Below are 26735 nucleotides of genomic sequence, written 5' to 3' on the forward strand. Positions count from 1 at the left end.
CGGCATGGCATTCAAAATGTCAACCCGATAACCGATATGTGACCCAAATGCCAAAAGGTGACTTCATCGAGCATCGACACACCGCTGTTGCAGTCTTCCCGAAAAACCCGAAGTTATTTCGATCTCCCGATAATACCACAGAGACCCATCGGACCATCCGCATATCGCTCCACAAGTTATTCTGATAGCTAAAGTTACTCCGATGACCAAAATCGACTTCGTTGGGTCATCGAGATGACTTCAAACCTGTTATATCCTGATACCCAATAGAGAAGAATACATCAGCAAGAGTCATGCCGATAGAGCTCACAAAAGCCTTCATACTGTTTCATCGACAAGACTTAACCCGATCAGTATGGACTATTGTCAAGTGAATTAGAGGCACATATTCCAACAAACTCCCACTTGACGAGGAATTCACTGGACCAAGATACCATTCCAGACGTTACTTACAGGCATGGGTACGAAGACCCATAGAATTTGAACACCACCTGAACTTCTATGTGCTCACTAGTTTCGTCAAGGCATCTACAACATTTTCCAGAGTGTCTACCTTGTTAAGATGAAATTTTCCATCTTCCACCATGTCACGTATGAAATGATATTGAACATCAACATGCTTCGACCTGGCATGGAAAGTAGGATTCTTTGCCAAACATATGGCACTCTGACTGTCACTCCAGACTTTAATCTGCCCTGCATTAAAACCAATGTCAGAACTCAAACATCTAAGCCAAACTGCTTCTTTGCAAGCATGTGTGGCTGCCATGTATTCAGCCTCTATAGTGGACAAAGTGACTACAGCTTGCCGCTTTCTCATCCAACTAACCGCTCCACCATTCAGGACAAAAACATATCCACTGGTAGATCTCCTGCTGTCAATATCCCCTGCCCAATCAGAATTCGTGTAACCACAAATGTTGAGAGTTTTTTTAAATCCCTCAGATTACCATGATAACATAATGTAAAATCTAAAGTACCCTTCAGGTATCTAAACACTCTTTTTACAGCCTCCCAGTGTGATCTCCCTAGATTCGACATAAACCTGTTGAGTACTCCCACTGGTTGGGCAATGTCTGGTCTTGTACAGACCATAGCATACATCAGACTACCTATAGCACTTGCATAAGGTACATTTTTCATGTCTTCAATCTCTTTTGGAGATTTCGGACTGTCTAGCACAGACAACTTAGTTCCCTACAAGATGGGAACAACCTGTGGTTTACAGTCAGACATATGAAACCTGTCAAGAACATTGGTTATGTATTTTCTCTGGCTGAGCCAAAGTTTCCTCTTAGACCTATCTCCTTTGATCTCCATTCCCAGAATGTAATTTGCTGGTCCTAAATCCTTCATTTCAAATTTCATACAAAGCTGAGATTTTAAATCTAAGATCATACTTTTTGTGTTTCCTATGAACATGTCATCTATATACAAAGCTATGATAAGAATCCTATCACCGTCAGTTTTGTAGTAAACATAATGATCAACTTTGGATCTCACAAATCCCAAGGACAAAACAAATGTATCATACTTCTGATACCACATTCTGGGAGACTGTTTCAAACCATACAGAGACTTCTTGAGTTTGCATACCAGATGTTCTTTACCTTTTTCCACAAAGTGCTCAAGATGAGACATATAAATTTCTTCTTCAAGATCACCATGAAGAAATGTTGTCTTCACATCCATCTGCTCAATCTCCCAATCATATGCTGCTGCAAGTGACAAGAGAAATCTAATAGATGTCAGCTTAGCTATAGGAGAAAAGATTTCCCCATAGTCAACACCTTCCTTTTGTGAATACCCCTTTGCAACTAGTCTTGCCTTATACTTGTCAATGTTTCCATCTCAACCATACTTCTTTTTGAATACCCACTTATAGCCTATAGGCTTTCTGTCTTTAGGCAGTGGCACCAAATCCCAAGTTCCATTTTTATCCAATGATGACATTTCATCATTCATGGCTTCCAACCAGGAATCTGAATCAGGCATTTCAATTGCTTCTTTTATAGTCCTAGGCTCATCAGTATCTACAAGTAATGCATAAGCACAATTAACATTCAACATAGAGTGACTATACTTATTAGGTGTATACATTTCAAGTTGTTGCTTCTCTCGAGTAGATCTTCTCAACTCTGGTGTTGAGGCTTCTTGAGGTTCATTAGGAGGCTCATTATCATGTTCTTCTTCAGAACTACTTGAACTGCTTGAACTCTCCTCATCTTCAGGTATCTTTGGAGATTCTTCTTTAACTGGAGGTACTTCAACCTCAGCTTCCCCTTTCTTTTCTATTTTATGATCTAATGACATAGGCTTCATTTTATGAAAGATCACACTTCTGCTGAATAAAACCTTACCAGTCACTGGATTCCAAAGTTTGTATCCTTTCACACCAACTCCATAGCCAATGAAAATACATTTTACCACTTTCTTATCCAACTTAGATCTATTCACATCAGGCACATGAGCATATGCCTCTACACCAAAAACATGTAGGTGCCTTAAAGAAGGTTTCTTACCAAACCATGCTTCCATAGGTGTTTTGTCAACCAATGCTGAAGTAGGAGAACGATTTAGCAGGTAACACACTGTAGCAACTGCTTCAGCCTAGAATATTTCTTTCAGCCCAGCTCCACTCAACATGCTCCTTGCTTTCTCCATTAGAGACCGATTCAACCTTTCAGTGACTCCATTTTGTTGTGGAGTGCAAGGTACAATCTTATGTCTTTTAATTCCATGATCAACACAGTACTTGTCGAAATCTGCACTATAAAATTCACCACCATTGTCTATTCTTAAACATTTAATCCTTCTCCCAGTCTGATTTTCAACAAGGTTCTTAAACTTCTTAAACTGACTGAACACTTCTGTTTTACTTTTAAGAAAGTATACAAATGCCCTTCTTGAATAATTGTCTACAAAGGATACATAGTATTTAGACTTAGACAAAGAAGGTACATCCACTGGACCAAACACATCAGAGTGAACATAATCCAGAATAGAAGAAGATTAATGAGAACTAGAATAAAACTGAACTCGGTTATGTTTTCCATAAATGCAATGTTCACATAAATCGAACTCAAAACTACAATCATCAAGACCTTCAACTAGATTCTTATTCTTTAAGGCTTTTAAACCTTTTTCACCTATGTGGCCTAACCTATTATGCTAGAGCATTGTTTTCTCAGCAGGAAGTTTAGCTTCCAATGAGTTTGCATTATGCATCCTTACAGTTGTCTTATCAGACTTTTCAGAAGTTACATTACAACATATAGGTTCAACATTTAACTTATGTAGTGTACCAATGCGATCACCCTTTGCCAAAACAATGGAACCCCTAGTCATCTTGCAACCACCAGACACAAAAGTAACTTGAACTCCAGCATCATTAAGTTTACTTACAGAGAGGAAGTTTCTTGGCAGACCTGGTATATGAATAACTCCATTAATCCCCTTCACTCTACCATCTGGAAGCTGAATTTTGATTCTGCCTCTCCCTACAATCTCTAGTGTAGAATCACTAGCTAGATATACCTTTCCACCAGCATACGGTTCATACTTCGAGAACCATTCCTTGTGGGACGTCATATGGAAAGATGCACCAGAATCTACTAACCAGGTGTCATCTGAGGTAGGCACTGCCAGGGCTTCTACAAAAGCATCAGCATCACTCTGAGAAGACTCAGAGTCAGAATATTTCTTCTTCTTCTTCTTCTCCTTCTTACAATCCTTTCGGATATGGCCTTTCTCCCCACAGTTCCAGCACTTCACCTTTGACTCTTGCCTGGAGATTTAAAACTCTCTCGAGACTTGGACTTCTTTCCTTTCTTCTTGTCTTTGTCCTTCGATCTACCTCGAACAGAGAGTGCATCCTTTGTTATCTCAGAAGACTTCTTTCTCATTTCTTCTGACAAAAGAGTATTAACCACAATATCCATCTTGAACTGGGTTGTGGTACTACCAATAGCCATCACTAAGTGTTCCTAAGAGTCAGACAATGAACACAACAACAACATGCAATGTTCTTCCTCTTGAATGGACACACCAACAAAAGTTAACTATGCAAGAACCATGTTGAATGCATTCAAATGGTTTGCCAATGGTGTCCCTACGTCCATCTTCAGAGAGTACAATTTCTTCCTCAAGAAAAGTTTATTCACCAAGGATTTTCCCTAATAAATGTCACCCAACTTCTCCTCATGGATGTTTAACAAAATAGAATCAGCCAGACATAGTCTGATTAGACCCCTTGCCTTCCGGTCAGCTAAATCCCAATCTTCTTGCTTCATGCCTGAAGGCTTAGAAGTTGCAGTTATAGCACCCCAGAGATCTTTTTTGACCAACAAGTCTTCCATCTTGAGTTTCCAAAGTTCAAAACTGGAACCATTAAACTTCTCCATGTCTATGCATCCTGAAGTACTCACCATTTCAATCTGTAAAACAAGTAGACACTCTGCAAGACTCCCACTGAGACAGAACTGACACAAAAAACCAACCCAACCCAACAAGGATAACAAAATGAGACAGGCTCTGATACCACTTGTAAGGAAAGCAAGTGTGAAATTCGCTTCCCTAATGTCAGTTTGCAGAGGAGAAACAAACTAGTGTAGACAAAATTTGTTTCATTTACTGAATATGGCATGAGTAAAAAACATACACAACAACGACAGAGAGATAACACATAGAGCTAACATGGGAGAACCCTTTTGGGAAAAAAACCCACCAGTAGCAAATGATCAACTTTATTATCAGTATGTTAAATAATACAATAGAGTCTCATATGCAGATTTCATACACTCTGTTATACTATCGTTCCAGGTTGACATACAAACATTTCGCTCAAACTCTTCGCAGAACACACTCAACTCTCAAGATTTCATCACTTTGCTATGGATTACAGTCGGCTTCAAATACCAAACTAATTGACGGTTCATCAGAGCAACTGCCCCAATGGCTCAAAGTCTAACCGTTTGCCTACATCGAAGTCTAACCGTCTGCCTGCGTCGGTCTGCATTCATGAAAAGCAATTATTCCACATACAGTAGAGAACCGGGTCGGTTTGTATTCATTTACACCGAAGGTCTCATACTTGGTGTTCGAGAGTCGATCTTTTGGATTTTGGTTCGACCTCGCTCCTGTAGTCGATCTCTACTCCATCGGCTGTCAGCATAGCATTCAAAAGGTAAAGCCGATGGCCCGATGATACCTGATCACCTAAGGTGACTCCATCGGTCACTGGTATAACTCTCCAAAAGATACTCTGATCTTCGATGGCTAGGAGTGGTCTCCATCAAGACATCAGAACAGGAACACAAATACTATGCCGATACCAAGAGCACGAACTCATCGTCTCATCAGCTCATCAGAACAAAACCAAAACTGCTATCCCGATCTGCATTGCCAGCCCAACAAGATGATTTCATCAGGTCATCAGAACACAAAGAAGAATACAATGCCGATGAGTGAAACACTCTGAGACAAGGTAGAGCGAACTCATCAGGACATCGGCATGACATTCAGAATGTCAACCCGATAACTGATATATGACCCAAACACCAAAAGGTGACTTCATTGGGCATCGACACACCATTGTTGCAGTCTTCCCGAAAACCCGAAGTTATTTTGATCTCCCGATAATACCACAGAGACCCATCGGACCATCGGCATATCGCTCCACAAGTTATTCCTGTTAGGTCTTGGAGACAACTGAGAGGAGGGGGTGAATTAGCTGTCTAATAAATTCAAACCAAAATCTTATTTAACCAACTTAATGCTTAATACCGGTAAACCAGTTAAGTATGCCGGTAGACAGTGTTAATAGTAAATTGCTATACCGGTAAGGATTAATGCATGAAACATAAACACAAAGTCATCCACAACACATGACACCAATATTTGTACGTGGAAACCTTGTAAGGAGAAAAACCACAGTGGGAAACCTTACCCACAATCAGATGATACTACTGTAGATAGTAAGTGTACAAAAGGGGTCTGCACATGCAGAAAGGCCAACAGCCTAGAGCTCGCTGCTCAATCACAAATGGGAGTCACATTGACTACAGTTGGATGGTTAAATCCAATAAGAATGTACTACACAAAATAGCATCTTCATATGTTGGATTCAGTACCGGTGTAATGCTGATATGCTTCGACAAAACCTAACTTCACCTTCAAATGATGTCTTCGTGTATACCTCTGCTTGATCTTGCATATACCTTCACACAATTCTTTTTTGCACCCCACACTTGATCTTACAAATAAGATCTTACATTTATACCATACCCTAAGACCAATTTTAGTAGGTCAGCTCTATAATATATTACAATAAAAACATTTTACAAATAATATAATATCTGATGCAATAACCGATTGAACATGTCAGCTTAATGCATTTATAACAATAATAAATCATCTCCATAGCGTGCCATGCTGATCTGGATAAGATAAACCTGCTGGTGTAACCTTAGATAACCTGCACCTATTTTTCGGTAAAAGCAAATATGCAAATATGAATATACCAATGATTATTTCTTCAAAATAAAGTGTCTACATGATGTCTTCGACATTACCAAGTGTCTTTCATATCATTCCAGGTACCGGTGAACAATATATCCTGCCGGTGAATCATATACTAGTAATTGTTGCAAAGTTTACTGTTTGTCAATGAATGTTGCTAGATCTCCAAAGTAGGTGAATTCAGTAGGTGTTGACATCAATGATAAAACCATACCAAAATACCAACAATCCCCCCCTTTGGCATTGATGGCAACACAAGATGGAAAAACCATCAAAGTGCCAAAACAGAAATGCCAAATACAAAAACCAACAATCTCCATTTCTCCCCTTGGGAGTAACAATACCGATTTCTCCTTAAATGTGATTTTCAAATTTTCTCCCCTGAAATATTTCACCAAAGAGATAATGTTTTTCCATAGATATCTCTCCCCCTTTGACATCAAATGCCAAAGTCACAAAAGTCAAGTTCATACAAAATACCAACCAATTCAATATACCAACTACTCCCCCTGAGAAGTAGCTTCCTCATCAAATACCGGAATAAAAGATTTGTCCATTTAATTCTGTCAGTTGATGACAATCATCAACTGTCTAAGTCTCTACCAGTGGTGGTATGACTCCAAGATGATCTCTAAGATACTCAAAAGTCTCCTTAGTCAAAGGTTTTGTGAAAATATCTGCAAGCTATTCTTTAGTATTCACATAAACTAGTTTTATCTCTTTTTCTTCAACTTTTTCCCTTAGAAAATTCAGTTTGATAGAAACATGTTTTGTTTTAGAATGTAATACTAGATTTTTAGATATATCAATTGCTGCAGTGTTATCACAGTATATAGTAATAGGTTCCTTGCATTTTACCTTTATGTCTTTCAACATTTGCTTAAGCCAAAGTATCTGTGTACAGTTTGTTGCTACTGCAACATATTCTGATTATGCTGTTGATAAAGATATACAACTCTGTTTCTTACTCAACCAAGAAACTAATCTCTTTCCAAGAAAAAATGCTCCTCCAATGGTGCTTTTTCTATCATCCACATCTCCTGCCCAATTTGCATCTGTGTATGCACATAGATCAAAGTTTTCATCTTTAGGATACCATAATCCAAGATTTGTTGTGCCTTGTAAGTACTAGAAAATCCTTTTCACTGTTGATTCATGATTTTCCCTAGGATTACTGTAAAATCTAGAAACAATACATACTGCATTCATAATATCATGCCTGGTTTGTGTCAAATACAGTAGACCTCCTATCATAGATTTGTATCTAGTTGGATTAACAGGTGTAGATTCATCCCTTTGAGATAATTTGTCATTTGTAGTCATAGGTGTGCTTACCGGTTTAGAGTTCTCCATCACAAATTTCTTTTGTAGTTCTTTCAAGTACTTAGATTGACTCAAACATATACATTTATCAGTCTGTGGAATTTGCAATCCTAAAAAGAATTTTATTTCTCCAATCATAGACATTTCAAATTCTTGCTGCATTTCAAGAGAAAATTCTTTACATAATCCATCTTCTCCTCCAAAGATTATATCATCAACAAATACTTCAATAATCAAGATGTCATCATTAGTTAATTTATAATATAAATTGCTATCTGCATTTCCTTTAGTAAAATCAATCTTTAAAAGATACTTATCCAATCTTGCATACCAAGCTCTTGGGGCTTGTTTCAATCCATACAGAGCTTTTCTTAACCTGCAAACCATATCATTATCATCTATCAAAGAAAATCCATCAGGTTGTTCAATATAAACTTCCTCTTCAAGATCTCCATTCAAAAATGCACATTTAATATACATTTGATAAACTTTGTAATCCTTGTGAGCTGCAAAAGCCAAGAATAATCTAATTGCCTCAATTCTAGCTACCGGTGCAAAGGTTTCATTGTAATCAACTCCTTCTTTCTAAGAATATCCCTTACACACTAGTCTTGCTTTATTTCTGACAACCTTTCCATCTTCATTAAGCTTGTTTCTAAATACCCATTTGGTTCCAATTACATTTTTATCTTTAGGCCGGGGAACTAATGTCCAAGTATTATTCTTCTCAATTTGTCCAAATTCTTCTTCCATAGCTTTAATCCAAAATTTATCTTCACATGCCTCATTGATAGATGATGGTTCAATTTGAGAAATAAGACATACCTCTTCATTTGCCAATCTTCCTCTTGTCATAACTCCTTTAAATTTGTTTTCAATTATCTGATCTTCATAATGATTCAGTCTTACATACCGGGGTGTCTTAGTTTGCTATTGTTCTTGAAATAATGTGGAATCCTCTGATGATACCGAGGTAACTAGATCTTCATTTTGTACCGGTGGATTCTGTGTATGTTCACTTGTCACAACTTCTATTGCCGGTTCAGAGTCTATATACCTTGAAGTTCCTCTTAATTGTTCATCAATCTTTACATTTGTACTCTCAAAAATTTTCTGCAATCTTTTATTAAAACATCTACATGCCTTGCTCTTAGATGAATAACCAAGAAATATTCCTTCATCACTTCTAGGATCAAATTTTCCAGTATACTCATCTCTTCTAATATAACATTTACTTCCAAAAATTCTGAAATACTTAAGAGTAGGAATATTACCAAACCATAGTTCATGAGGGGTCTTACCGGTTTCACCTTTGATGTGAACTTTGTTGAATGTATAGACAACAGTGCTTACTGCCTCTCTCTAGTACACATGTGGTAGATTTGCTTATGATAACATACTTCTTGCTGCATCCAAGATAGTTCTATTTTTCCTTTCAACAACTCCATTCTGCTGTGGTGTCGGAGGTGCTGATAACTGTCTTTTGATTCCATTCACTTCACAGAATGTATTAACGTCCTTAGATGTGAATTCTCCTCCTTGATCTGATCTTAAATATTTTATTTTCTTATTGGTTTCATTTTCAACCATTGCTTTGAATAGTTTGAACTTCCCAAGTGCTTCTGATTTTTCTCTGAGAAAAGTAACCCAACACATTCTAGAATAATCATCAATAATTAGCATGAAATATCTATCACCTTGTAAGCTTTTAGTTCTAGCTGGACCACATAAATCAGTGTGAATTAAATCAAGAGCATTATTGAATTTTTCTGGAATAATTTTGAAACTAGCTCTAACTTGTTTTCCAAATTGACATTCCTTACAAATTGTATTCTGAGGTTTCACAATTTTAGGTAGATCTCTAACTACCTTAGAAGTACTAATTTTTACCATGCAATCAAAATTTACATGACATAATCTCTTGTGCCATAACCAACTTTCATCTATATGTGCAATTAAGCATGCCTTTTCTCACTGTTATTCAAATGAAAGATATTACCTCTAGTCTGATTACCGGTTGCAATTTCCAAACCAGTTCTATTCATGATTTTGCATTTTCCATTTTTAAATTGTAACTGAAAACCTTTCTCAACTAATTGACCAACACTTAAAAGACTATGCTTTAATCCTTCAACATAGTAGACATTGTCAGTGTTATGTTTACCATCAAGATATATTGAACCCTTACCTTTGATTGAACAGGCTTTGTCATCTCCAAATCTTACTAAACCTCCATTGTATTCTTGAAAGCTCAAGAATTTACCTTTGTCTCTAGTCATATGATGTGAGCATCCTGAGTCAATAATCCATTCATCCTTTGATTCAACTTTAGCTACTAGGGCTTGTTCTACGGTTGAGCAATAGGTTCTAGTTGATCTTCTGTTATAGCAACAAAAACCCATCCATTGTCTGTTGGATCCTCATCAGAATCATCAATCACACCTTCATCAACAATGTAACAAGATTTATCTTTGTTTTTCTTAAATCTGTATCTTTGATATTCAGGATTAGGCTTGTATGTTCTTCTAGCTTCTTCTCTTAGTCTAGCATGTCTATCAGGGCATCTTGAAGCCATATGACCAATCTTATTGTAGTTAAAACATTTAAAGGGTTCTTTACCTTCATACTTACTTCCAATTGGACGTTTTGGCATTTTCCTTGCAAATAGTGCTTCAAGTTCTTCAAGCTCTTCATTCTCCTTTTTGGTTTCTTCAAGTTCTCTGGCATAAAAGGCTCTCCAATCTGATTTGTCAAATGATGGAGTAGATGATGTTGATGCTTTAAAGGCCAAATCATTTTTTATAGTAGCAACAGGACCAAATTCCTCAATTTCAAAAGCTGAAAGTTTTCCAACCAATGTATCCCTAGTTACTGATGTATTAGGCATTGTTCTCAACTCATTTATAGCAGTAACTTTCATTTTATATGCCGATGGCAAACCTCTTAATATTTTTGAAACAATTTCATCTTCGCTCAAAGTTCCTCCACAACATTTAATACCCAAAACAATTTCATTTACTCTTTCCATAAAAGCAGAAATCCTTTCATCTTCTTCCATTTTCAGATGTTCATACCTGACTCGAAAGCTTTCAAGTTTTGCTATTTTGACTATGGACTCTCCTTCATTTAGTGTTTCCAAATGATCCCAAATAGCTTTAGCAGTAGACCTATCTGATAATCCCATGATTTGTTGATCAAATAATGCGCTCAAAAGTGCTTCTCTTGCTTTGCAATCATTCTCTTCATCTTTTGGCTAAGGTAGTTGGAGCAATCTAACCAGCTACAATAGTAGTATAACCATTCTTAGTAACTTCCCAGATGCCTTTACCGATGTAATTTAGATGTGTCTCCATTCTGATCTTCCATATCCCATAGTTGGTTCCATCAAGTTTAGGATTGTCCTTTCTGAAATAATTAGTAGACATTGGATCTCCTCAAGTTGCTAAACTTCTGCAAAAGAGGACTAAGCTCTGATACCAATTGTTAGGTCCCGAAGACAACTGAGAGGGGGGGGTGAATCAGTTGTCTAATAAATTCAAACCAAAATCTTATTTAACCAACTTAATGCTTAATATCAGTAAACCAATTAAGTATACTGGTAGACAGTGTTAACAGTAAATTGCTATACCGGTAAGGATTAATGCATGAAACATAAACACAAAGTCATCCACAACACATGACACCAATATTTGTACGTGGAAACCCTGTAAGGGGAAAAACCACGGTGGGAAACCTTACCCATAATCAGATGATACTACTGCAGATAGTAAGTGTACAAAAGGGGTCTGCACATGCAGAAAGGCCAACAACCTAGAGCTCATTGCTCAATCACAAATGGGAGTCACACTGACTATAGTTGGATGGTTAAATCCAATAAGAATGTACTGCACAAAATAGCATCTTCATATGTTGGATTCAGTATTGATGTATTATTGATATGCTTCTACAAAACCTAACTTCACCTTCAAATGATGTCTTTGTGTATACCTCTGCTTGATCTCACATATACCTTCACACAATTCTTTTTCACATTCCACACTTGATCTTACAAATAAGATCTTACATTTATACCATACCCTAAGACCAATTTTAGTAGGTCAGCTCTACAAGATATTACAATAAAAATATTTTACAAATAATATAATATTCGATGCAATGACCGATTGAACATGTCAGCTTGATGCATTTATAACAATAATAAATCATCTCCATAGTGTGCCATGCTGATCTGGAAAAGATAAACCTGCCGGTGTAACCCTAGATAACCTAGACCTATTTGCTGGTAAAAGAAAATATGCAAATATGAATATACCAATGATTATTTCTTCAAAATAAAGTGTCCACATGATGTCTTCGATATTACCAAGTGTCTTTCATATCATTCCAGGTACCAGTGAACAATATATCCTACCGGTGAATGTTGCTAGATCTCCAAAGTAGGTGAATTTAGTAGGTGTTGACATCAATGACAAAACCATACCAAAATACCAACAATTCCGATAGCCGAAGTTACTCTGATGACCGAAATCAACTTCATCAGGTCATCAGGATGACTTCAAACCTGTTATTCCAATACCCAACAGAGAAGAATACATCGGCAAGAGTCATGCCGATAGAGCTCACAAAAGCCTTCATACTGTTTCATCAGCAAGACTTAACCTGATCAGTATGGACTATTGTCAAGTGAATTAGAGACACATATTCCAACACCGCTTGCATGAGTTCCACAAATTCCTTCATGTACCTCTTCCAAGGCCTTTGTTATCTCATCCTGTTCTAGACATCGAAGGAGAGTGCCATCAAGACTGCGCCGGTATAGGGTTTAAGCAATAATGGTATATCGAGCGGTTTGGCGAATGAAGGTTTTACATTGGTTATTCGATTGGTTAGGAGGAAGTGTGTGATCACAGAGATAGGTATAGAACTCACTGTACCATGGGGATCCAGAACCAACAAGGTGATATATCATCTCAGATTCAAAGATATCATAAGCAAGAATCCAAATTTGTTCGACCAAGAACTCGTAGCGTGTTGAATTTTGTAGAAGATCTAGGAGAGATGCAATGGTAGCCATAGCATCAACAACTCAATTTTGATCTTTGGGTATCTGCTCAAAGGTGATAGTAGTGAATGATGCCTTTAAATTGTCCACCATTTGTTTGTATGACATGAGTTTGTCATCCTTGGTCTGATATTCATCTGTTACTTGTCGGATGACCAGTTGGGAGTCACCATATATCTGTAACTCTTTCAATTTCCATTGTATGGCTAGCTCGAGTCCTTTGATTAAGACCTCATATTCTGCTATGATGTTTGTGAATGGAAATGTGATCCTGTAAGACTTCGGGATGTTGTCACCTTGAGGTGTGATGAACATGATACCTGCCCTCGAGCCATGCCTAGTATAGGAACCATCAAAGTATAGTTTCCATGGTTGTGCTACTGTGATTGTAAAGATCTCTTCATCTGGAAAGTTGGAAATGAGAGGATGATTTCCTATGAGGGGAGCATTGACCAACTGATCTATAATAACTTGACCCTTGATAGCCTTATGGTCCACATACTCGATGTCAAATTCACTTAGAATCATCACCCATTTGGCTAAGCAGCCTGTCAATGCGGCTTTGCTGAGTAAGTACTTTAGTGGATCGATCTTTGCAATGAGCTGTACTTTATGTGTTAATAAATAGTGCCTTAGTTTAGTAGCTACCAAGATTACTACTAGGCAAGCTCGCTCAATAGGTGTGTAATTGAGTTCATAGCCAACCAGTGTGCAAGAGATGTAGTAAACAACACACTCTTTCCCTTCTGCATTGTGTTGGGCCAGTAGTACTCCCAATGCTATATTTGTTGCTGAAATATAGACCAATAGAGGTCTACTTGGATCTAGTGGGATCAGCAATGGTGTATTCATGAGATAGTCTTTAAGCATCTGGAATGCTTGTTGGCATCTGGTATCCCATTGAAAATGGATGTTTTTTTGTAACAGATGTGTAAAGGGGTGACACTTATCTGCCAGTTGTGCAATGAATCTTCAGATGGATTGTAGCTGCCCTTGTAATGTGCTTAGTTGACTGATGTTCTTTGGAGGTGGCATGTCCATGACTGCCTTGACCTTTGTTGGATCGACCTCAATGCCTTTGCTTGAGACAATGTATCCTAGAAGCTTCCCTAAGGTTACTCCAAAGACACATTTCTTTGGGTTGAGTCGAACATGATATTGTTCCAGTCTATCAAATATTTTCTCTAATATGTCCAGATAACCTTCTCTTGTTAGTGATTTTGCTAGTAAGTCATCAACATAATCTTCCATTATAGTATGCTCTTTGATAGGTTGCTCTTGCATTCTTTAGACCAAAAGGCATTACATTCCAGTGGTATGTTCCCCATGGACATGTGAAGATCATCTTATGTTGATCCTCTAGTGCAATCTTTATCTGATTGTACCCTGAAAAACCATCCATGAGTGAAAGCATGGCATGTCCTGTTGTTAGGTCCACTATTATGTCGATGTTTGGTAGGGGGAAGTCATCTTTAGGACATGCTTTGTTCAGATCTCTGAAGTCAGTACAAATATAGATGCTCCCATTTGGTTTTCCAATAGGTACAATATTTGATATCCAATCCGCATAATCAATTGGTCTAATAAAACCAACATCTAGGAGTTTCTTAAGTTCTGCTTTGACTAGCACCACAATCTGGGGATGCATCTTGTGAAGTTTCTGCTTGATAGGTTTGGCTCCTTCTGTGATGGTGAGGTGATGCATGACTAAATCAGGATCAAGTCTAGGCATGTTTGCATATGACCATGCAAAGTTAATCTAGCACTTCTGGAAGAATTCTACAAACTTAGGTTGTTCCTCTAGAGTTAAAAGAGATGCCAGATGTGTGTGGTGAGGAGTTTTAGGAGTCTCCACATTGAATTCTTTTATTTCCTTGATGAGAATAGTTGATCATTCCTGCTGTGTACTAGAGGGGAGAATGTCAAACCTTTCATCCTTTGGCACCTCGAAGAGGTTTTCACCATTGGATACACTCTTTTTACTTTTTTAGGATCAAAGAGTGCCACAATGTGGTTTTCACTAGAAGATCCATGTTTTATTTTTATATTTTTGTAGGTGAAAGGTTTGGCATCCACCCCGAAGTATGCTATGCTATTAAGTTCAATGGTGAATCCAGCTTTGTGATCCCCACTTGGTATGTTATCCCGTAGTTCCAAAAAGTCAATGATCGCCTCATCATTTTGGAAGTGGTCAAGACATGGGGGATTAGGTTGGTTCCATTTGATGAGTTCAAGATGGATAATGGGCATTACCTCATCGATTAGGTTAAGTTCATTAGATGCATCAGTGAGGGTTAAGATGTTGTGGTGAAGGTCATTGATGGTACTCTCCCTGTTAGAATCAAGCGTAGGATGTGATGTAGGGTCTGTGGAAAAAGTTTCCAGTTTAGGAATCCAAGAGGTCTTTATCTGTGCTTCTCCGTAAACAGGGATGTCTTTGTCAAGTGGAGGTAGTGATGCATCTTCCTCATCTAAAGTATTAAGCTGGACAGAATCAAATTCCCACTCATGTGAGTCAATCTCTGAGTCGCTTTCCAGTATCCGATTACTATACTATATTGGGATGTCTTTTGAGTTAAACACCGTAGGTGTGATCGGTCAATGTACCTTTGTAGATGAACTGATTGGTGCTGCAGGAAGGATTATGGGGATCAATGAATCTAATATAGGGAGTATTGGTAGTGTTGAATCGGCTTCTTCTGCTAGAATTGTCGATGTTGTAGATACTGCTATGGGTTCTAATATAGTCGCTGCTGCTAATGGGGTTTTTTATGTTATGGCTACTGCTGATGGGGTTGCTGGTTTGATTGGTGGGATGACTAGTGTTGTGGATGGTTTTGTTGGGATTTTTAGCCTCAATGGGGCAGTTGTTATGGTGCACTGTGCTACTGATATAACCAAAGGTGACCTCTTTGTAATAGGCTGATATAGTGTTTTGCTGGGTTTCCCTTTGAATCTGAGTTTAAAAGCCTAGTCCTGTGTTATCTTTGGGCTTTAATTTTGGCTGTAGCGGTTCATGTTGGCCTTTCTTACAAGGTCCCAAAGAACTTTGACCATCATAACCTATTATTTGCATAATGAGAAGGCCTTTTCCATACTGATCTATTAGAATCTTAGCTTGTGGAATGTCCATGGTGATTGGGTCTTTATAGATCCATTCTGCTAAGTCTTCATCTCTGGTTTCTTCTTCTTGACTCTTTCCAAGGATGAAAGGTGTCAAAGTGCATGTTGGCTTGACCAGTGGCATTTGAAGTAATCGTTGAGGTTTACCATGAGTTCTAGGAGAAGTGGGCATTTTTCCAACACAAAAGAGTTGGCTTAGATTGTACTCTCCAAGACCTTCCTCTGCTATTTTCATCTTGAGCTTATCTTGCTTGGGTATAGTGGTGTTTGAACTGGAAAGAGAGGCTAGACTTATGTATGATGTGGATGAGATGGCTTCTCTATTGTTGGGAACGGTAATCTCTGGTTGATGACTTATATTATGACAATATGCAAAGGGGTTTGCATCGCCCATGACTGTAATTTCTACACCATTATGAGGGAACTTGATACACTGATGGTAGGTGGATGGAATGGCTTGCATGGCATGTATCCAAGGTCTTCCTAACAACAAATTGTATGGCAGAGGAAGGTATAGAACTTGACAGATGATGTGTTTCACCACAGGGCCCACTCGGATTGGTAGCACAACAGCTCCTTTGGATGAACACTTTGCATCATCATAAGCTTTGATTGTTATCTTCTTGTGGGGATCCATTGATTCAATTGCATATCCCAAAGCTGTGACTAATTGTAGTGTACAGATATTCAAGCCTGCTCCATTATCAATCAAGACTCACTTGATCCTATGTTGGTTCATAAACCCTTCAATGTGGAGTGAGGCACTGTGAGGTTGCTGGAAGGATGTGTTGTCACTTTTAGAGAAAGTGAGACAAGGTGATGACCTTAGATTGCCAACCATAGCTTTGAACTGATTTGTGTTTAGGTTTGTAGGAACTGACACCCCTTGGAGAGCTTGATCCAATATTATTTTATGAGATGGAGATAGGCGCAATAGCTCTAAGATAGATATTAGCACAGGTGTTTTATCTAATTGATCCATAAGGTTATACTACTTTGGGATAGATGGGGTGCCTTGTGGAGCTAATTTTATGGTGATCTTGTTGCGACATGTAACAACATTGTAGTTAGAACTGGGATTTTTGATGGTAATAGTTGCAATTTGTTCACTGGCATGATATAGGTGATTCACAGTGTAATTATATGCGGCTTGCGTATAATCAGTGGTATCTGTGTTTCTCCCTGAAGTGGAAGGACCCCTTTGATCATGTGATGGAAGTGGATTTTTAAACATGAGATGATCACTATTTGTTGTCTTTGGGTCATGTCCTTCAATTTTGATTTCACCTTGGTCAATAAGATCCTGAATAAGATCTTTCAATCTATGACAATTTCTTGTCTTATGCCCTTTCCCTTGATGGAAATCGCAATGTTTAGTATCTCTCCACCATGAAGGTTTAACTTAAGGTTCACAGTTTGATGTTTTGGGTAAGGTCACCAGATTTTGAGAAACCAACTGATGTAAAACTGTTTCAATGGGTTCCCCTAAGGGAGTGTATGTTCATTTTGGTTTAAACTTTTTCTAGCATTGTCTGGGTTCCTCTTGAGATACGTTGCATCCTTGATTTGGAGGAGCGACTGTGTTATTCTTGGGTGGGGGGTTTTGTCCTACAAATCAAACCACAAGTTGTGCACTTTTGATAGTTCTTGCATCCACAACCTCGTCGTTGACGATATTTTTGTTTTTGTTCTAGAAATTAGGCTTATCACTATTGAAGCATGGGCGAGGGCCATCCTTTGGCTCATTGTATATCTCGATAAGCCCTTTTTTGATGAGAGCCTGTTCACATTTTAAACCTTTGGTGATCATGTCATTGAAAGAGTCTGTGTCTTTTACATCTAGGTGAAATTCTATTTCGTCGTTTAAGTTGGAAATAAATATTTGCACCAGTTCTTGTTCAGGTAACTGAAGAGAACGTCTGCTAGACATTTGATGCCATCATTGCAAAAAGACTGAAAATAGCTCGCTTGGTTTTTGCTTAGGGTTACATAGATCAGCCATGGTGATATCACGTTCAATGTTGTGTGAGTAATGTGCTAGGAACTTCTAGACTAGTTCTTCGAAGGTCCTAATGCCACCTGGTAGCTGGGAAAACCATGATGTGGTTGTTCCTCCCAAACTTTGGGAAAAGAGTCACATTAGGTATGTGTCCTCATATGCCACTTCGAGGAAAGATGAATGGAATTCTCTAACATGATCACGAGGGTCTTTTTTTCCTCAGTACTTTTTGAACTTGGGTGTTTCAAACCCTCATGGAAAAGGTGGCATACGAAGATTCCTATCAAAAGGATAGGGACAAATGTCATTGAGTGAAAATTGATTATTTTTTACATCACTATGAAGTTGTTGGGAGAGATTTTTGACTTGTTGTCGCAACATGTCTATTTCATTTGGAGGAGGAGGAGGTGGTGGATTACCTTGATGAAGGTTATATCTGATGTGATCTCGACCTCTTTCCTCCTCATTATGACTTTGGCATTCTGATTCTTTTCTTAGTTGTGCAACATCAAAGTCAGAGGGTAGTTTAGCCCCCTCTTGAGCAAGTCTTAAAAAGTGAGCATCAGCATTGCTCCTGAGTATTTCATCAAAAAGTCTATTAAAGAGAGGGTTGTGTTGTGCCCTTTCTATTGCCGTAGGAGTAGAAGTACTTGGATTTTCATCATTTGTGTTTCCTCCAAGGGATTCTTGGAATTCATTGATATTTTCCTCCTCCTCCTCTTCAATTTCTTGTTGTCTAGACCTTGATCTGGTTTGAGCCATTTTGTTTATAAGTTTTTATTGAAGTTTGATGAAAATGATGATGAGTGGGTGATGGAATAAAAGATTGATGTTAGGTGAAGTGTTTGCATACAGATCTCTAGCACTAAAGGTAGGTGCTACCAAAGTTCTTCCTTGAATTTCTTGTTGTGTTTGATTGACAATGTTTGATGTGATAAGGTTTAGAGAGATCTGAGATGTGTTACAGACCCAACTACCTAGTAATGAGAGGATTCACTCATAGACTAGTTTTAACCTGTGTAGAAATGCATCTTAGGATGAGTTTATCCTAGATGTAGAGACACTCTAAAAAGTGATGTATTGTGTTTGATTCAAGCAATATCAAAAGAGAATTTAGGATAAAAACCTCTTGATGTTTTGAGAGTTGAAATGGATTGATGATGCGTGAATGTGGGAATGGATGAAATGTGAACTTCAATAGAAACTTTGTGTTACAAAAGGAACAAACTCTTCCTCTTCTTGTTTAGGGGTTGGTGGTTCTACCCTAGCTGAGTTATATGTGATACAATTATCTAGAAAAAAGGCAAGATTGATCTTGCCTCCCTTATTTTGATGATAACTCAAAGCTCTATATTGAGTAAAAGCTCTGCGGTTTAATGACTCTTGATCAAACTCGTTTGATTTTCCTTGAAGGTATAGATGCATGTGATGTAAGAAGGTTCTATGAGAGACAAAGATTTGTCTATTAAGATAGAAGAATTTCCTCCTTTTGATAAAAGCCTTTGAGCTTAATGGTCTTTTCTTCAAGTTGATGTGTTGATGAGGATTCTTCTTTCTCAAGATGTGAAGAATGGTCATATAGTTTGATACTTTTACTCTTTGTTTTTGATCTTTTGTTGGTATTTTGAAAATGTTTATGTTGGATGAATACTTGCTTTTGGAACTGATTTTTTGATTTTCCTTTGACAAGAAAACAGAGCAAGCACACAAACACAAGAATGTTGCCTCAAAAGGCACAAATAGGTGTGGGTCTAGATCAACCCAATCCTTGGACTTTTTATGACCCTTTTCTTACAAATGTATTTTAGGTGTTTCCAAAGCCTGAAGTCACCTCAATTTGCACTGGTCTTAACTCACAATGAAAAACACTTCAAACACTCTTTATCCCTAAGGTCAAATGGCCAGTTACGATAATTTCAGCCCACATCTTGATATTTCTTCAACTTTGGTACTACATACCTTATGAATCTCATTGTGGTAGGTAAGGATGTGATATACTAAGTCTTGCACGAGCATAACAAATAGATGATCCCTATGATGGGGGATTCACCACTTTTATCGGGCTGCAAGTAACCTTTCAAAAAGCTATGTTTCTACTCAAGGAAATACGTATGGTGAGTATCTTGGGAGCAAAACCTTCTATGCTCTTGCACTGAATTTATCAAAAATATCCTCAATGAATAGAACGGGTGGGCTACTACATAAAGGTGTTTAGTAATTTTCGATGTCTTTGGACATAAGTTCATTTTGCAGTGATTCACTTAAGATCCTTGTAACTTGTGGTGGGGCCCATTTGTCCTTTCGGCAAGTTACACTGTAGGAACAACTATACCCAAGGCTACAGCTTTCGCTCTCACTTGATTTCTATAGCAGCTCAAAGGATTTACCGCGCGAGGTCATTCCCAAGAGTGATGTGTCTCTTGGCAGACCTTTCTTAAAAAGATAAAATTTGAGTGTTACTAACACTTTTCTCTTGCACCTAGGACCATGAAAGCCAAGGGAGAGGATAGTGTGTGTTAGAAGTAGGACCACTCAACAAACTCTTTTGCACAAGTGTGCCAAACATAAAATACACTTGTTCTTTTTAACTTGTCATTGCAATGATGTTATCTAATTATTTGGAGATGTTCATCTAACAACCATGATGTTCTTTTTAACTTCAAAGGCAATATGTTTGAGTAAACTAGGAATTTGAAATCCTAGTTAACTGAATTTGAAACACGTATGCATGAAGTAAATCATTTTGAAACATGAAAACCTTGACAAGTTGATTGTTCTTTTTACTTGCACAAAAATTGAAGTGTTGATTGTGAGTTTCCTTAAGTTTGATGCAAGAAATGAGATTTGTTTGTCTTGTTTTAAGCACCAAAATAAAGTGTATCCTAACTTGCAATGAAAGCAAATTTGTGGGATTTTGAGTTTGTTGTTCTTTTTAACTTTGGACAAATGAAGTTCGTTTTTAAGCCCAAGTTGAAAAGTGTGATTTAATTTTAGAACCCAAAATGAAGTGAGAAGTTCAATTTTTAAACAAAAATAAAAAGTGAATTCATTTTAAGACCAACTTTGAAAGGAAAGTTAGTAAAATAAATAAATATACCCTTTAGTCTAATTTAAACCTGCACAACAGAGAAAAATAGTTAGTAAAATCCGCCTCTTTGGTGGGATTCCACAATCCTAAGAAAAGTAAACTTATCGGTTACAAGACATTTTTTACAACGTTCTATTACAATAGCGCTACTCTGTGTGAAAACATAAGCGCTACTTAACACAAACATGCAAAAGTATGGACAAAAGCGCTAAAGTAGAGTATTTATACAACAATACAAACGCACCAAAATAGGGACACACGCACTACTTAATAGTCAAAATTGCTACTTAATAGTCAAAAGCACTAAATTTGAGACAATAGCGCTATTGTGGAAACAATAGCGCTATTATGGAAACAATAGCGCTAAAAGATCAAATTTCAACAATGCTAAAGTGCGAACAAAAGCGCCAAAGCACGACCTGTGTGTCAAGTAAAATAGTCAAAAATTTAGTTGTCTAAAAAAAAAGGTTGTTGTTGGATTCACGTCGAGTTCACCAAATGATGCTCTGCAAAATAGATTAGAAAATTTGTGGTATGGAACACACACAAGAACATAAGAAACAAACATTAGTGTTAACAACCAAAGATTAATCTAAACAAGCATATCAAGATAGACACTAAAAGTAAAATAGAACATTTGACAAAGAAAACAAATGCAACAAGGCATCTCCAAATGCCTTCCACCATGCTTGTAGATCCTCCTCCCTTGTTCCTCTCCTCTCCAAGTTTCCAAATGAGTGTAGCTCTCAGCAACTTTTTGCAATCTGGATGTCTTATGGAGATTCAAGATTGAAATGCTTTTGAACTTATGATATGCAAGTGTAAAAATAAGCTAAATATGAGATGCTATGAAATGAACAAAGATTTATTTTAGTCCAAAATGACAATATATTAGTGATTTTATGCTAAAATGCTCTCTAAAATTGACTATAGATTAAATGCATACAAGTTTTCAAGATCTAGATATTGAAGAAATGGGCTCTATTTATAGGAAAAATGGAGCAATGGATGGTTGAGATTGAGTAATCTCAACAAGGGTCAGGATTGAATGATATTCAATCCATGTGAGGTATTTCAACCCAATCCCAGGATGACAAGTGTCAATATGAGATAGGTTGAGAGGAGAGGGAAGAAGCATTAAATGCTTGACATGACCTGAGAGTTAACTTGGGAGTTAAAGTTAAGGTTGGGTTGAGTGACTAAATTCATTATCCAAAGAATAATGCTTTTATCCAATGGATAAACTCTCGTGCAAAGGTTAAAGGGATAACCATGGTCAAAGCAATAAATGCTTGAGGAGACACATGGGTTACATGAGGGTTGAGTTAGGGGTTAACCATAAATGGTCATGTAAGAGCCATTAATGGTTTGGAAGACTTTAGAGGTTAGTTTGTTGAACACATAAAGCATTAAATGCTATTCAAAGACTTTGGAGTTTTTGAGAAGTGAATTAAAGTTGCTTAGGAATGTGACAATAATTAGGGGATGGATTAGGCTAATTAGGAAGGGGTTAGAAGAATCCAGAAGGGGGTTTAGGAGTGCAAGCGAATTTGGTGGGTGAGGGAAAATAGGATTTTAATTAAAATAAAATTAATTTATTTCAACTTGTGGTTGCAACTTGCATTTGTAGGAAAATGCAAGTGGGGGGGTGAAGGATTTAAATAAATGTTTTTAATTATTTATTTAAAAGAGGAAAGGGGGATTTAAATTGAATAAATAGGATTTATTCATTTAATTGATTGTGAATTTGGTTTAATGAATGAATTAAAATAAATTGAATAATTTATTTAATTAATAGGAGAATGTTTGAAGATGAATTAATTAAATATTAATTTAATTAACTGATGGGTAGTGGATTTTTAATGAAATAAATAGCAAATATTCATTTAATTAAAATGGACAAATTTATGTGACTACAATATCATTTTTGGAGGAGAAGATGGATTACATAAAGACTTTGCTAATAAGATGCATGAAGAATTTGAAATATGTATGATTGGGGAGATAAAATTCTTTTTAGGATTGCAAATTTCATAGACTGATAAAGATATATTCGTATGTCAAACAAAGTACTTGAAGGAACTACTAAAGAAATTTGGTATGGAAAACTCTAAACTGGTAAGTACTCTTATGACTACAACTGATAAATTATCATTGAAGGATGATTCAGCTCTTGTTAATCCAACAAGATATAAATCTATGATTGAAGGTTTACTATATTTGACACAAGCAAGACCTGATATAATGAATGCAATATGTATTGTTTCAAGATTTCAAAGTAATCCTAGAGAAAATCATGAATCAGCAGTGAAAAGGATCATCCGGTATCTATAAGGCACAACAAATCTTGGTTTATGGTATCCTAAAGATGAAAATTTTGATTTATGTGCATACAACGATGCAAATTGGGCAGGAGATGTAGATGATAAAAAGAGCACCACCGACGGGGCATTCTTTCTTGGTAGCAGGTTGATTTCATGGTTGAGCAAGAAATAGAGTTGTTCATCATTATCAATAGCAGAATAAGAATATGTTGTAGCAACAACTAACTGTACTCAGGTATTATGGATTAAGCAAATGTTGAAGGACATAAAGGCAAAATGAAAAGAACCTATAATCATTTATTGTGATAATTCAACAGCAATTGATATATCTAATAATCCGGTATTTCACTCTAAAACTAAACATGTTTCTATCAAATATAATTTTCTGAAAGAGAATGTTGAAGCAAAAGAAGTGAGATTGGTTTATGTGAATACTAAAGAGAAGATTGTAGATATCTTTACTAAGCCTTTGCCTAAGGAAACTTTTGAATATCTCAGAGAGCAGCTGGGGGTAATACCCTCACCGGTAGAGACTTAGACAGTTGATGATTGACATCAAACCGATAGAAATAACAGAGAAAAGTTTTTCAGCTTTGATAGAGGAGAGCTACTTCTCAGGGGGAGTAGTTGGTTAAAACAATTGGTTATTGCAATTGGTTGTATGTTTTGGTATTTGTATTGCTTTGGAATTTGATGTAAAAGGGGGAGATATATCTATGAAAAAACATTATCCTTTGGGGAGAGATTATTCATTGGGGGAGATATATATGCTCTCTGCATTTGTATTTTGATTTTTGTTATTGATCTATTCTGGATATTGTTGGTTTTTGGTTTTTGGCATTCTATTTTGGCACTTAGATGTTTTTCCACCTTGTGTTTCCATCAATGCCAAAGAGGGAGATTGTTGTTATTATGGATGTTTTGCATTGGTTTTGTCATTGATGTCAACACTTATCTTCTAGAAATCTTTGGTTATGTTGAACCGACACATTATGTTCATCGGCAAGTTTAGTGACTTATGCACAGTCACCGGTATATTGTTCACCGATAGGTTATATTGTACACCGACACTGAAGATGACTTGTTATCATTTAGAGATCACTTGGTTATGTCGAAGACATGGTTTTGATACTTGGTTTTGGTATTTTGCTTATTGGTCTATTCAGGTTGACATATTTGTTGTTACCAGCAAATTGGTCTAGGTTATGGACCGGCATGCATTATCTATTCCAGATCACCACGACACATTATGGAGATGATTTAATTAATTGGATATTTTTGTAAATGCATTGATCTGACATGATGCATCGCATCTTGAATTATTTGTAATTGATTTTAATTATAATATTCTTAGTTAGCCGACCTGCACATTTGGTCTTGGGTTTTGGTATATACGTAAGATCTCATTTGTGAGATGAAAAAAGTGATAAGAGAAGAATATTTCAAGTAAGGTTATGGTATTGTATCATGGTATGTGCGAATATTGAAAATCATATGAGCAGACCATAGAGAAGGTTCAAGAAAGGTTTGAAGGTGATTATCATATCTTAACCGGTACTGAATCTAGCATTGGAGATGCTACTTTGACCAGTACATTATCATTGGATTTAATCATCCAATTGTAGTCAATGTGACTCCTATTTTTTGATTAAGTGGTGAGCTCTAGGTGGTTGGCCTTTCTGCATGTGCAAACCCCATTTTTATACACATACTATCTGCAATAGTATCATCTGATTGTGGGTAAGGTTTCCCACCATGGTTTTTCCCCTTACAGAGTTTCCACGTACAAATCTCTATGTTATGTGTTGTGGATGTTGTTTCTCTTTTTGTTCTAATCATTAAGTTTCACTGATATTAATATTAACTACTAATCTGTCAATCGACATTAAGTTTGGTTTACTAGTATTAAGTATCAAGTTTGATTAAGTTATATTTGGGTTGACATTAATTGACAACTGATTCACCTCCCCCCCCCTCTCAGTTGCCTCTGGGTCCTAACATTTGCACTATTGTATGTGTGGATGGTGAATAGGGAAAGAATTGTAAGTGTTGTGTGTGTAAGAGTGGGAAAGAATAGATGTTCAAGTATGATGTGTATAGAGGAAATAAATTAAGATATATTTTATTAGTCAATTTTTTCCTAGTTGGGAGAGCTTAAGACCTGAAAATGGAGTACATTTTGTTGAATTTTCAAAGAAGGGTCAAAGCATAAATAGGAATTGAAAGCATTAATAAACTACAAGCACAACCTCTAAGTAAATATTAAAGACCACCACAACCCTCTTTAAGGAATAGCAACATTAAGTTGTACTTCTTAAAAAAGGTTGTGCCACTCATTAAGGGGTTGTACCACTCTCAAGACCATCATACATCTATTTAGGAAAAATATAGATTATAAAAATATGTGATTGGTCTTCTAACTTATTTTATAGAGGTTAGTAGTCATTGAAGGATATTTTATTTTTATTTTTTTGTAAATGTAATTTTTGTATTTGCCAAAACTCTATATTCTTGGAAATTTAGTTAGATTGCTATTAAGCTCTATTAATTGTGGTAATTGATTATGTAATGAGTACAAAGAAATATTTTCCCTGAAAATGTTGCATTATATATTTAGATTCATATATATACAAACTATTTATCAAAATGCTTGCATAGTAAAAGTGTGAAAATGTAGGTTTTGGAATAATTTCTCTAGGTGGTATATTACATGAGCTATGAGCCAATGATGATAATCTATCTGACTCATAATGATATATTTGACATTACAAATTTATTTAAAGGACATGACAATTTCCAAGAGGAAGGCAACTATCAACTAACTCTTATCACCACTTGAAGATAACAAAAAATTAATACATAGTCATATAAACCATATTATCAATACATAATAATAACCTTTGTACACTAACTACATTTAGTGTATTAGTGTAAATACATCTAAATCTATATCCTATTATATTTTTGTGGACCAACTAGTACTATTAGGGTTTGTTGTTACTTGTGTGAGCATAATGAGAAATTCATGGGTTTGCTAGAGGTAGGGCTTGCATAGTAAAAGTGTGAACATGTAGGTTTTGGAATAATTTCTCTAGGTGGTATATTACATGAGCTATGAGCCAATGATGATAATCTATCTGACTTAATCATAATGATAAATAGACATTACAAATCTATTTAAAGGACATGGCAATTGCCAAGAGGAAGGCAACTGTCAACTAACTCTTATCACCACTTGAAGATAACAAAAAATCAATACATAGTCATATAAACCATATTATCAATACATAATAATAA

The sequence above is a fragment of the Cryptomeria japonica genome, chromosome 3, assembly GCF_030272615.1.
Source record: "Cryptomeria japonica chromosome 3, Sugi_1.0, whole genome shotgun sequence".
Lineage (NCBI taxonomy): Eukaryota > Viridiplantae > Streptophyta > Pinopsida > Cupressales > Cupressaceae > Cryptomeria > Cryptomeria japonica.